Source organism: Capsicum annuum, chromosome 4 (assembly GCF_002878395.1).
Source record: "Capsicum annuum cultivar UCD-10X-F1 chromosome 4, UCD10Xv1.1, whole genome shotgun sequence".
Lineage (NCBI taxonomy): Eukaryota > Viridiplantae > Streptophyta > Magnoliopsida > Solanales > Solanaceae > Capsicum > Capsicum annuum.
Window position 1 is genome coordinate 146,740,302 of NC_061114.1, and position 11,592 is coordinate 146,751,893.

An 11,592-nucleotide genomic window follows, 5' to 3' on the forward strand; every position below is an offset into this window, starting at 1 on the left:
AAAACATTTGTCAAATGACCTCATATGCCAATTCTGACAGTTCCAATACCTCTAAAACATCAATTTTAGGCTAGATGGACCCTTCTTTTGGGTCCTAAGGCTTTTGGACTAATTATGGGCTATTGGTTGGAAGTTAAGGGATATAGTATGCAGGTGTGGGACCCACTTTTCATTGAAATAACCTTGGATGGAAACTTCAACTACGCCATTGATAATGCTCAACTTACACTATCATTTCGATGAAAGGTAGTCGTTGTCAATATATACCCAAAAAGAGTCGGGATCGAATCCTCGAGGAGTGCAATCTAGCTTTCAACACCTATGTGTGTTAAGAGGTAACTATGTTTTAAATCTTAATACAAAAATAAAACCAAACATGAAAGTAAATTAAGGGGTTAGAATGTACAAATGTGTTGAACACAATCACCAAATCATAATAATAAAAGACCAAACAATTGTTAAGTTACCAAATTGAGAGAGATCTTGGGGTTATGTTCTCCTATGTAGTGTTCATGCATGGGTAATCATGAGTTAGTCCAAGTCTTGACTAAGGGTTTTGGGTAGGCCAAATTTAGGGCCTTAGTGTTTACCATTTTATAAAACACTAAATTTCACTCATGGATTCTTTTGAACACCTCATGATCGTGACAAGCTCACCAATCCATGACCTCAAACTTAGCATCCTTATTTCTAAGATGATGATTATGAACATAGACAATTCAACTAATACCCTTATTTCTAATATAGTATTAGCAAAAAAGCTAATTCAACATGTTATTTACAATCAATCTTTTCCCACATACCTCTTTTAAGGATGATATGGGATCCAAGGCAATTGGGGTTTTCACCCATAATTCTCAATTCAATGATAGAGTAAAATCAAAACTCAAAACTACTAACCAACTATTTGAACTAACAATCAACACTCACATATAATTCACTACCTACTAAAACATAACCCCAAGGTATTGATTTAGCTACTCATGAATTAAAGAGGGGAGATATACACAACTTGGCATGAAATTGATCCATAATAATCCAAATAAGAGTAAACCCAAACTTTAATTTCAATTTACAACCAAAATCTCTTGGAATCAAATTAACAAAAATTTTCTCACAACTCACAATTAGAGTATTTTTTTCTCTCCCAAAACTGAAAATTGGATAAAAGATCCCCAAAATTGTGAAAGGGTTTAGCTTTTTGTGATTTGGAATTCTGCTCCGTGAAATTCGAATTCTACCCATGAAACTTTCCACCCTACTGCGATCGTTGTCTCTTGATTGTGTTCGTGACTACTGCGATCACACTGGTCAATTTGTATCACTGAGGTTTGAATTAACTTTTGATCGCAATCGCGAGCCTCAGAGTTCGGTCGCGGCATCTGAGGATCGCCTATAGGGCCTAATTTTCAGCTCTCCTACTATTTTTTCTCACTTTACTTCTCCATCTTTGTCTCAACTTATTTCCATCAGATTACCTATAAGATCAAACATACTGGAGATTAATGCATTTCAGTCAAGAATTAGCCTCATATACATAATTAATTGACCGTGGTGTGAGAGAATTTGGTTGTAAATGAGTGACAAATTTTCCACACATCAATACCCCTAACTTAAAACATTACTTGTCCTCAATCAACATTACTTCATACTCTATAAGACTACTTAACTTATTAGTCCACTCTCCCAACCAAATGATCACCACTGATTCCAAACTTGATTAGCACTAACAATTAGCTAACAGGCATAAGAACTATTCGAGCAACTCCCCTCAAAATCAGTCACATTTTCAAGAATGCAAAAGACTTTTAAGAAAAATCAAGCAACAACTACTAACTCTCGAGAGGTGACACTCTATCAATAGTGACTTAACTACACTTCTTTGCCCCATTTTCGAAATATGAAATTTTCACCAATCTTAGTTTACATACCTCCCTATGGAAGGAAAGTCCCAACACACCATAATTTTTATCATGTAACAAGGGACAAATGCGCAAGCACTAACTCTCACAAAGAATTTCTCAATATATACAAGTATCATGCCATATTATTGCCCTTATTTTCTATTGGTACTAACTCAAAAACACTTGGTTGAAGATCTTAAAGGACTTTTTAAAGATTGTAATATAGGCTTCGGGATGGGTAGGATAAACATTTTGGGTGAAAATGACTATACCCTTCTTGAACTCCACATAAAACACTATTAAGTCAAATTTTGGTCATGGGCCACTTCATTCATTCCTAATTCACATATATGCCTTCCTTTACCACATTGGTGCACTTATCTTTTGAAATCATTTTCTTCTTATTTCTTTTCTTTGTGTAATCTCATGCTTTTCCTTCTTTAGTTTGTCTTTTTTTCCTCATTCATTAGTCTTCATTACTTAGCTTTTGGTTACTCCCTTACAATATCATGGCTCAAGATCACCTCTTACAAGATTTACCACCCCCAACTTAAGAAGCCTCAGGTTGAATTTTTAAGTTTAAGGAGGGTAGGGTTCAAAAGAGGACAAAGTTTAAATGGTTCAAGAATTGTAATGTGGGCCAAAGAAGGGTTCAAAGGCTTAAAAGAGGAGACTAGGGATTTCATGAAAAAGTGGTTTTCAATGATTACAAAGAATAAGATCATTTCTCTAACCGTGTGTAATTAAGATTAAATTTGAAAGTCCAATGGGGCACATTCTAAAGACACAAGTACGCACGAGAATAAATTAACTAAACTCACTACATATGGCTTGCAAACTTTTCTAGGAGGATCAATTGAATCTCCTATTTGAGGTAAAAGGAGTTAATTACCACACACTATGTACTAAAGAATTTGGAGTAACAAAAAGAGGTGAAATGTTGTTACAAAATCATTCACGTCCATGCCCTTGGTTTTACAAAAAATTTGAACGCAGAGAGGTGTTTCCTTCGCATTTCACCATGCAAGATTAACTATTGTTGGCACCAAATCAAGCCATCATCTCATATTTGGGCTAGAACAAGGGCCAACTATATGGCTACTCAGACCTAACCATAGGTATATTCGTAATCCCAAATCTATAATGCCATGGGTATCGCTCAAAATCCCAACACGACAATTTTTCCATAAGAATGTCTTCACTCAATCTATCATAGGTAAAGGCTTGTTCAACACCATACTAAAATAGAAACAAATTTAGAAATAAAAAAACAAAAGTGATTAATCCATAAATCATAGACACCATCAAAATGCCTAATATTACAACCCAAATCAAATCATCCAAATAAATCATCTAAATAAAATATAAAGCATTCAACTGATCATCTAAATAATACAGACCCAGAAATCAAATATGAAATAAATATGGAGATGGGTTCCCCCAACTAACGAGCTTGTAGTGTCGTCACTACATATCATGAAATAATAAAAAGAGTTAAAAGGGCTCCCTAAAACTGCATTAAGTGTTGTCGTCACTCGCAGTCTCCTCATCGTCATCATCAGACTATGGCTCATCATCATCAGTCCATATAGCTGGGACCTCATCATCAAAATTTGCTCATGAAGAAGGAAGTCTATCTATGGGCTTCAAAAATTTCCACAAGCCCTTCACCCCTTTCCACACCTTTCCACATGTGAGAGAAAAATATATCTCTTTTCTTCTCTCTTATCCTTATTTTGTCATAAGAATCTCGTAGCTCCTGATGAGACCATGCCAGGGAAGACTGGGCCCACTCAAGTCTGGAAATGGTTTCCCCATGGTCTTTATATTTGCCAAAAACCTCTCAAAGTTAGTCTGCAACATAGGAATGGCGGGTGATGGATGGATCTCCTAGCCCTGTAGGAAATCAGAATAGAAACTCCTGAACCATTCCTATCTCACTTGAGAGCTTCTTAAATAGACTGACTGCAGATGGCCTACGAGATTTGATATCATCATCTACTAACTTTTACAAATTGACCTTTCTTCTGTTGCCCTTTGAAGAAGAACCCTCACCACGCATCTTTAATAGGTAAATTGTCCCCTTCGGGGATATCCAATTGTCCCTTGGGTACTCCTAAACCATGAACTTTTTACACAATTTTTTGATCAAAGATGGAAACATGGATATTGGTCCACTACGGTTCTTGAAGTGTCTAATCTCAAAAATAACAAATTGACCAACATTGAAATGAGTGTTGTCCAAAAAACAAGCCACCACTGATCTTGAATAGCATAGATATAAGTCATATTTGTGGATGGATAAGCACGACTATAGATTATAGTCAACTAGATCCGAGCCTCAGCCACAAACTCATTATAAGTTATCCTATTTTCTTGGCGGCCTATGAGACTTCTCTTATTGGGCACAATTTTTCAACCAACCAACTTCCCACAGTCCTTGTCCTGATAATCTCTCATGTTGATATATGACAGCCCATATACATCATTGATATATTCATTGCCAATACAAACTTCCTTGCCCCAAATCCTGAGATGGACAGTACACTAAGATTTGCATAGAATTCTATGACCCATTGCTCATTGGCCTAGCATGGATCTAGAGAAAAACATCTCCAACATGTGGCCACCAACCTCTCATAGAAATCCAAAAGATTTTTAGGCACGTATTCTAATAATATTCCGCTCTCAGGTAATAACATCCTCCTGGCGAGGTCTTTCTAATAGATTGTCTGGCACTTAGAGGCCATAAAGCGAGTTTGATCATAGTTTGCCATCTTCAGCTTTAAAGACCTGAAAATAACACAAAATATTAACCATAAATATCATCATGTGGAAACAATGCTATGTGAATTATTTAAACTAAAGAGTGATTTTTGGGTCAAATTTGGGCTTAAAATGAAAATTCAGGACTTTGGTGATCGCAATCACAGTACCTGAGGCTGCAGGCCTAGAAAGTTTCATGACCAAAAATGCCAATTTTCTATGCTAATTTGTATTCATAACAAGTAAATAACATTAAAAGCATGAAATACAATTCCTAAACACTCAATCATGCCCTTTAAACATGTAAAAACTACCAAAAACCTCATTCGGACAATTTACCAAACACTTGGTATGTACCTATATTTCATCCTAATTTTGAACAATTTTGGGTATTCAGGTCGTGCCTTAAATCCCAATGGTACAGACGGGCACCCATAGCTGTAAGTCCCAAAAGTATCAATCCATAACCTTGTACTTATCATAAATATAACTACAACATTCAAAGGTTCTGCTATGTATGGATATGATGCATTAATGAAAATAAACCACATAAGAAATCTCAAACCTACATGTGCACGACTTGGACGTTGAGGCAATAATGTTAAAAGAATAAAATGCTACCATGTTTTTCTTTACATTGGTCTACAAAGACTCTACAAGATACATGGACTTAGCTAAGGCTAGGAACCCCCCCCCCCCCCCCCCCGGCTTTCTCATAACTTCTATACAATACCAAAATATATATAATAGACTCGGAAAGCCTTGAATTAACTTGGAGCCCACCAATACCCACTGGATGTCTTGTGCTCCTACTAGGGTGGTATAATGGTTGGAGTACCTGTACCTCTGGCATTAAACACAGTATCCCCCCACGAGGGACGCCAATATAAAGAATGTACTGAGTATGTAATGTATGAAGTGACTATAATTAAGATAAGAACTCAACAAAATAAGATATCAATATATAGCTTTATATATAAGGATAGAAGACCAACTTTTCTTAAACTTGTGAAATCATGTACATTACAACCTTTACTTTGCTTTATTCTTCTTTTCTTTGTAAGGTGTGATACAAATGACCAGCTGATCAGTGGTAAAAGAGGATAACCCATGCTAGGCATTTTAACCCATGGGATACATTCCTAATAAATACACAAATCTAGATCGACCCAAGCTATACTTTCCTTTCACCCCTGGTATACCACCTGTAATATTGGGATTAACCCATGCTAGGTGTTCCTTCCACCCCTAGGATACAACCTAAGAATATAGACTCACTTTAGATCATTCTTTTCATCCTTACAGTTGTTGTTTTGGTGGTCATGTATTAGATTCAAAACTTTGGACTAGTAGCAAAAAGTATACAAATATGCACTAGATGCAGCAGCAATGAAGAAGGATGCAATAATAATAGGAATATAACTCATAGAATCTTAACTAAAACCATAGGTCATGTTAGCTAAGAAAATAACTCATAAATCTTATTGTTGACAAAATCTATATCATACTAGTATTTAGATGGGAAAATGTGCAGGTCTAGTAACAAACATAGCTTTAGGTACTTTAAAACCCTAATGAGTTGGACTAAGGTTACTAGTCACCTTGGAGGTTGTACACCACCTTTGTGTATAATTTGAAAGGAAAAGTGATTAGGAAGCTTACTTTGTAATACAAGAGTTTGATTCATTCCAAAGAGTATAGGATCAATGAACCGTACATACCTTGCTGCGAGGTTGATCACACTTTTACTTAACGTCCTCCCTTTTAGATTACTAATCTACAATATCATAAAACTAGTATTAGTAGCTAATTAACACATTCACACTATTTAAATTACCAAAATAGTAACCAGGTAGTAACTAATAATTAACTAATCCAAGGGTGTTCTTTCAAACTCGTTCTTATCCAATTACATTTACATGCAATGTAACTTCTTATAAGATTGCCCCTTAATAATTTTGTCATTATTGTACTGTCAAAAATAGTATATCAAGTGGAGTGGGTGGTAAGCTTACACGACATTTAATTCAGTGGTGTACCACTATACACTCCTTCTACTTTTCTATGAAAACTATTCACACTTTTCCCCCCAACATCAACCAAGCAGCCCCCAACATATATACATAAAAAAAGATACAAAACAGCCGCAAATATCCTTTAATATGGTAACCAAATGTTGAACCCACCATCCCTTAAGTTCTTAACAACAACATATACGCAATTCTGTACCAACACATGTATCGGAAAAGGGTAAAAAAGAATAGTATCCATACCTTAATTTTTGTGGTAGTTTATTCTCTTAATGTATATCTCTTCAATAGCTTGATTCCTTCACTCACAAACCAAAGGTAAAGAGAAAAACCTCTTAAATATTCAATAATAATGGGACTACCAAACTTAAAAAGGTTTGTCTAATAATTTAATCATGGAGAGCATAATTCTTATAGTATTCTTAAGATAAGAACATTATTTGTTCACTTACCTTTATCTTTGATGGAAGGACAATCCCAAGAACTATAGTGGAATTATAGGGCTGTTGTATAGCTAAGAGTGAACAAGAGAGAAAACCTAGAAAGCTATTTTTTTGTTTAAGTTAGAATAAGCTAAAGAAGCTAGTTCAACCCCTTTAAAAGGAGCTGCTCTTAGCGGAATTTCTGGTCCATTTTTGGGCCAATATTTTTCAAGTAGGGGATAAATATGCTTGCATATTATATTAGGCCTTTATCGATTAAAAACTATTGGGCCTTGGCCGCAGGTACAGGTACTCCAGCTATTAGGCCACCCCAGTAAGAGCATAGGATATCCAGTGGCTATTAGTGAGCTCCAAGTTGATTTGGGGCTTTTCGAGTTTGTTATTTATATTTTGGTATTGTATAGTAGTTATGAGTAAGTCTGAGGTTTGTCCTGACATCAACTAAGTCCATGTATCTTTGAGAGGCTTTGTAGACTAATGTAAAGTAAATCCTGGTAGCATTATGTTCTTTTGACGTTATGGCCCCAACACCCAAGTCTTGCACATATAGGTTTGAGATAGATTATGTGCTTTATTTCCATTAATGAAACATGTCCATACTTAGAAGAACCTTTGAATGCCATAGTTTCATGCATGATAAATACAAGGTTATGGGTTGATACTTTCTGGCCTTACACCTATAGGTGCTTGTCCGTCCCCAATGGGATTTGAGGTGTGTTAAAAGTGGTATCTAAGTAGGTCATCATAGGGAGTTTTATTCAAAGTCATATCTGTGTAGAGTCTTGATTATAGGTGTTTTGTGAACCATATCTCTAAGTAGAAGGCTATGAGGCATTTACAATTTGTTTCTTTTTCTTCATTCCTTAGATTGTGCAATAGATACAATAATATAGGTTGATTTGTATTTAAACTTGAATATTTTTTTCTCAGTATAGTAAAGATGTTGATTACAAGGAATAAGAGTAAGCTAGTTTATGTCGATTCCAGAGAGGAGAAAACCAAATCACTATCTAGACTTATTGATCAAAGTGAGGCTTAAGATAAGTTTGCATCATGGACTTCTTCTACTCCTCCACCTCTAAAAAAGATAAGGAGCAGAAGAGTATCCCCAGAGTCACCTATTAATGCTACTAAGAAAGATTTGAGGAATAATATGTAATTATTAACATGTATAGTTGCTGGATAAGGTCAAGGACAAACTAGTTCAACTATGGGTACTAGTGGTGTATGTAGGGCAGCTAGTCTACGAACATGGGATTTTCTTAAATTGGACCCTCCTCAATTTACTAGGTCAGATCCTAATGAAGAACCGTAAAACATTATTGATCTATTCAAAGGGATTTGGATGTTTTGCATGTATCTGGTAAATAGATAGTTTAGATAGCAACATATCGATTAAAACGGGTGGCTATATTGTGGTATGAAGCTTGGAAAAAATCAAGGGGTATTTCATGATCATTATATTCCATTCGAGATTCATGAGACCCATGCAGATCAGTTGTTTGATCATTGCCAAGGGAATATGAGTGTGAGGGAGTACAATCTTCAATTTAATTCTTTGGCCAAGTATGCTCCTAATATAGTGGCTACAATAAAGGATAGAGTTCTCGATATGTGGATAGATTGAGCCCATTTTGTTAGAGATTGTACTATTGTACAATCTTTTGCACAAAAAAATGAAAGATCAAATGTAAAGAAGGATACAAGAGCAAGAAAGAGAACTCCAACAGGGACAGATCTATATGACAATTTTTTTCCATATTAAGGAGAATTCAGGCCTTGTTTTTCAAATAGAACGCCTAGAACATCACCTTACTACTCCACAACAAGTTCTATATACCAATCCTAGGGGTTTAGGGAAAGCCAATTCGGGCAAAGAAGTGAGAGTCAAGGTTCACAAGTAGTGGGGTATCGGGAGCAGGGAAGCACAGTCCAATAAAGACCTCTTAGAAAGATTTGTAAGAATTATGTAAGGAATCATTTAGGTGCAAGTAAGTTTGGGACAGATGCTTGTTATTGGTGTGGCACACCGGGACACATAATGAGAGATTGCCCAAAAAGGGGAATGGGTGATATGGCATGACCCACTGGATTGATTATGGCATCATCATCCTTGGTTCCTTCTTTTTTTAGGGTCAATAAATTCTTACTAGTTGTGGTAGAGGTGTTAAGGGGGAAACTACTTCTAGTAGTGTTGAGAATCGTACATATGCTCTAGCGGGTTGACAAAATTTAGAGGCTTCTCCTGATGTGGTTGTAGGTACATTGACCATCTTTTCACATAAAGTATAAGCATTAATTGATCTAGGATCTACTTATCATATGTCACTCTATTAATTGGTGGAAAGTTCATAAAAACACCAGAGTCACTGGCTAATCCATTTGAAGTGTCTATACCAATTGGCGAGTGTATTATGGCTAGAAGAGTTTATCAAAATTATATAGTAACTATTCGGGATTGTGATACATTAGCTGACCTTGTGGAGATTGAAGTGGTATATTTTGAGGTTATAATGAGTATGGATTATCTGTCTTCTTATTATGCCATAGTGGATTGTCGAACCAAGAGGGTGCATTTCTATTTTCCAAAGAAAACAGTCCTTAAGTAGAGCGGTAATATTGGGGCACCAAGGGGTATTTTTATTTCTTATATTAAAGAAAATAAGATGATGTCCAAAGGATACATATGTCATCTAGTAAGGGTGAAATATATGTAGACGGAGACACCGACTCTTCAATCCATTTTTTATCATAAATGAATTTCTTGAAGTATTTCCTGAAGAGCTTCTGAGTTTAACTCCAGAATGAGAAGTAGAGTTTGATATTGATGTGATCCTAGGTACTCAACCAATTTCTATTCCCTTGTATAGAATGGACCCAGCAAAATTATATGAATTAAAGGTACAACTAAAATATTTGTTAGAAAAGGGTTTCATAAGGCCTAGTATGTCCCCTTGGGGTAAACCCATGTTATTTATACGTAAGAACGATGGCACGTTGAGAATGTGTATTGATTACCGACAATTGAATAAGGTGAAAATTATGAAAAAATATCCCCTTTCTAGAATTGATAATTTGTTTGATCAATTACAAGGTTCTAAGTAGTTCTCAAAGATTGACTTGAGGTTATGTTATCACCAAGTGAGAGTGAAGGATAAGGATATACCAAAAATGGCTTTTCGAGCGTGGCATAGTCATTTTGAGTTTTTAGTTATGTCATTTGGGCTAACTAATGCACCAATAACTTTTATGGATTTGATGAATAAAGTGTTTAATCCATTCTTGGATGTGTTTGCTATCATATTTATAGATGATATTCTAGTGTATTCAAGATTGGAAGAAGACCGTGATAATAATCTGCGACATATGTTACAAATCCTTCATGACCGTAAGTTGTATGTAAAGTTATCCAAATGTGAGTTTTGGTTAAAATAGGTAGCATTCTTGGATCATTTGTATCTGATGAAGGAGCAAGAGTTGATTCTCAAAAGATAGAGGCAGTGAAGAACTGGCCAAGACCCACAACGCCTATGGAGGTATGTAGTTTCCTAGGATTGGCGGGTTATTATAGAAGGTTTGTTGAGGTGTCTTTTTCCATTTTTGCACCTTTAACAAAGTAACACACAAAGAATCCAAGTTCTAATGGAATGAAACTTGTGAAAGAAGTTTACAAGATTTAAAGAACAAGTGGACTTATACACCTATATAGGTACTTCTGAAAGGTAGAGAAGGCTATGCAACATATTGTGATGCTTCAGGAGTTGGCTTAGGATGTGTTTTGATGCAACATGGTAAAGTAGTAGCTTATGCATCAAGACAGTTGTGAACACATGGGAAGAATTATTCAACACATGATCTTGAGCTAGTAGCAGTTATATTTGCTTTAAAATTATGGGGCCAATACTTGTATGAAGTTAATGTTGATATATATACTGACCACAAGAGTTTGCAGTACCTCTTTAACTAGAGGGACCTAAATTTGAGGCAACGAAGGTGGCTTGAGTTTTGAAAAGACTATGATGTCAATATATTATATCATCCAAGGAAAGAAAATGTGGTTGTCAATGTGCTAAGTCATAAAGTGATGGAAAGTAATTATCGGCAGCCTGCGAAAAGGCAAGGGATAATTAAAGATATACACCAATTAGCTAGCATGGGGGTTCTGCTTCTTGCATCTTTAGACAAAGCCGTTATTGTGCAAAATGTAGCAGAATCCTCATTAGTAGCCAAAGTTAAAGAAAAGAAATACATAGATCCTATTCTTTTACATCTTAAGGGGAATGTGCAACAAGGCATGACAAAGAAATTTGAGCTTACATAAGAGGGAATACTTTGGTACCAAAACATATTATGTGTACCTAATGTAGATGGGATTATAAAATAGATTATGAAAGAGGCATATCATTCAAGATATTCTATTCATCCTGGTTCAACTAAAATGTATCATGA